Consider the following 3,777-nt stretch of genomic DNA (forward strand, 5'->3'; position numbering starts at 1 on the left):
CAAGGGACAAGGTCCTACTTCATACCCGGTGGCTTTGTCACATCCCAACTTGAGTTGCAGACGACCTAGCATGCAAACCCAAGTCTAGACTTCTGCCCCCAGTGCCCTAGCAATTTTCTCCAGGGCGAGGCAGGAAACAAATGAGCAAGGAGAATGTGAGGGTATTAGCAGAGGGGCTTCCGCATGTGGAATTATCTCACACCCTTTGATGTAAAAGATCCAAATGAATGGGCAAGGCCCTCATTCCCAGCCCACGCTCTAGCTGAAGTACATGTTCCCACTCTTCATTCCTCAGTGCCAGTCAACCCTCAATGGTCATTTGTCCCCCTAAATGTGGAGCAAATTCATTCCTTCCTTCCCTCCCTCACTGTTCACACTGCTGTGGTGCAGGTGAGCCCTCCCACCTTGACCTCTTTGTAACTAGTCTAACTTCCCTGGGCTTGTGCCTGTCCACAGAGTGTCTTGTCAAAACCTAGGTCTGACCCCATCATTTGCTTCCTTCACACCCCACAATGTCTCCCATAGATTCCAGGATGAATCTTGTTTCTTAAATAGCATAAAAGGTCTTCCATGGTGGACCCCACTGTCATCAGCCTCAGCTCCAACCTGTCCCCACCCTCTAGGTTATGCACAGCCACTGCCGGAACAGCTTCTATTTCTTATGCAGATTGCACTGTCTCAGGCTCCAGACCTTTGCTAGTCCGGTTCCCTGAAGGAACTGCCCTTTTCCTTTTATACACTTGATTAAGTCCTTCTCCATCTTTAAGCCCCAGGCAGCCCATCCTGCTCTCCCCAGCTGCCCCACCTGCCCCTCTGTGCTCCCTTTATACTCTGGGCATCTCTCCACCATCACCAGACATCATATTATAGCACCATTATCCATGTGTGCGCCTGCCTCCCGCACCAGCTTGGGATGGAATCCTGAGAGGAAGCACACACACCAGGGGCCAGAGGGCTCGCACTCAATATGAAAAGCAAAAAAGTGGGTTCCCATGCTACCTGCCTTAGATACAAATTCAGGCTTGTTGCTCGCTCTCATCACAGAGCAAAATGGCCACGCAGCCACCCCTCAGTGTCAAAAGTGCACGTGCTGTGGGGGTTGAGGCAGGTGTGGGAGAACATGAAGCCCACAGCAGCAGAGACATGGGTGTTCCTCAGAGCAGCAACGCCACCAACTCACCACTGAAATGCATTTGAGGGGCAGATGGCGTTGTGTGGTTCCTAATATTATTATCACTTTTTTGGGGGGAAAAAAAGCATTTGTAGGTCAAACAAGTTTGAGAAATGCTGCATAGTTGTATGTTAAAGGCTCTGAGAAGTCCTGAAGCTTTTTTAAGAAGGACATCCATGTCTTTGCTCTTATACCTGAAACTAATACAAAATAATATTCCATGTAAAATGTAACTGAAAAGTCAAAATAAAACAAAAAATTTTTAAATGAAAAAAACATTTCTGATGTAACATTCCCAAAATGCATTTGGCCATGGCCCCTTCCTCATCATCTCTCTTTTCCACGAATCATCCCCAGTATTCCCATCCCAGGTCCACTTTAGAAAGTGGAAGCCTGGTTAAGCTCAGAATCAAGCAGACCCGGCAGGCTCTCAGCTCCCCCGTGTCTAGCAACGAGGGCAACTCAGTCTCAGGACCTGAGGTTCCTTCCCTCTGCGAAAATGGACAGCAACATCCACCTTATAGGCTGTCATGAGGACTAAGGGATAGCGTAAGTAAACCCGCTGGCCCTCACTAAGTGCTCAGGAGTCACCAATTCACTTTCTTTCCACATATCGCCTTGTTTTTACCCTCCAGCCCTGTTCATACGGCCTTGGAACCTCTGACAACAAAGTCAATGTCAGCTGCATGCTCACTTGCTTTGTAGGCCACCAAACACACACCAAGCTTTACTGAATTTTTAACTAAACCAACCGGAAACAATACCTTCTTCAGGCACAACAGCCACCCTCCTGTGTAACCCGGATGTCAGAAGACCACGACTCAGACGATCAAGCCGCATGTCCTAGCGCCTCCAAAACGCCCGGTTATAAATTCGCCCCCATGAGAGGGGACTGGGGCCACCGGGGCACTAGCCAGAACACACCACAGACACAACCCTCGTTCTGTTTCTCTTCCTTTGAATGAAAATATGTCTGATGCTTCACCTACAATGAAAATATCCTACATGTTGTAAAAAACAAAAGTCATCACACGCTCCATAGACATGCAGAGCCGTGAGATAATTGTGCGCCTCGGCCGGTCGCTGTCCCACCCCGCCCTCCTCCTAACCGGGTCTTATAATGCGCGCCTTGTTGTGTGGCAGCTCCCCAGCATGTTCCTCACAGGAGGTTTGCAATGGCAGAGCGCTGCCATAATAAACACTGGCCACCAGAGTCTTCTCTGGGAGGCAGGCCGGCTAGCCTTGCTCACATTCCCTGCCCTTGATTCCGGATTACATTTCACATTTTTAATCAAAGATTCTAAATCCTAAGAACTCTAAACCTTGAAACCGATACCCTTTTGTGAGAGAAAAACTAGATCGGAACTGTCAGAAGGAGCGATCAAAATGACATGGAGCCCATCGGATGACGTGTGTGTGAGAGGTTTTCTTGAGTTCAGCTGTCAGGAACACAGCGATGTGTCTTATCTCCCCCAAAGCCCCAAAGCCACTGTCCCCGGCCAGGCAAACCGAAACTGTTTGAAGAAAAAATAAAGGCACAAAAGGCTTCTGAGGAAATTCACAATTTAAGTTGTTCCTTAAGCCCACAGCTTGGACCCATAAGAAATGGGGAGCCCAGGAGGGCGGGAGGCAAAGGAAAGCAGAAATTATTTATACGAAAGATCAAATCCTGTGAAAGAGAACTCTAAAGAGACCAGGTTGTTTAATTATTCTACCCTATTACCCTACCAAAGATTCCTTCAAAAGGAAGTGGGTCAGGACTTAGACCTTAGAAATTTAATTATTCTACATAATTTTGCTGGAGGAGCATTTGTTAGGATGTAATTAGACCTTCAGCTTTGATTGAAAAGGGAGCCTACTTTTTAAAAATCCCTTTACAATGAAGTATTGGTAATTTCGCTTGGGGGGTCACTGTCGGGAAGTCTCCCAGGTCATTTAAAATGCATAGTGCAGCAGAGTGAAATCCGCAGTTAAGCCATATGGGACATACTGATTATAAAGTCGCTGTGTTCTGAAAGTCAGCTGGAATGCCATTCGCCTTAACCCTTACAAAAAAGATTCGGAAAGGGTTTGGATGCATTTTCCTGTCTTTCTAAAGACTGCATCAGGACCACGAGAGAATGAATCACTGTTCCCACTTCTTCACCCTCCCTTGCCCTGGCCTCGTCATGGGCCAAGTGCACTGCCTTGCTTGCACAGTAATAGTTTAATCAGAGAAGTGGAATCACGAGGGAAATGCTGGATTTATTACAGGGATTAGCTCTGACGAGATCTTGGGAGTGGGTTGGGCAGTCCATGTCAGGGTGTCGTGCTAACATGTGTAGGCCTGAAGTCAATGGAGCCAGCACGTGGGAAGGGAGCTGTATGTGGGGTGGAGGAGAGCCATGGCGCACTGGGGCCCAAAGGCTGAGTTAGTTCCCACAGGGGTATCTCCTGACTCCCAAGCCCCCAGTTTTCATGTGGATCTCCACAATTGCTGATGCATTTCTCTGTCCTGGGAACTGCTCATGAACCGGCCCACGACTTGGAGAAGCTGAAGAACTAGATCAGGTAGGAGCTAAGCTGGGCTGACTGTTGCCCCACGCCGAGGTCAGCCAGCAGGCCCT

Source organism: Myotis brandtii, unplaced genomic scaffold, assembly GCF_000412655.1.
Source record: "Myotis brandtii unplaced genomic scaffold, ASM41265v1 scaffold260, whole genome shotgun sequence".
Lineage (NCBI taxonomy): Eukaryota > Metazoa > Chordata > Mammalia > Chiroptera > Vespertilionidae > Myotis > Myotis brandtii.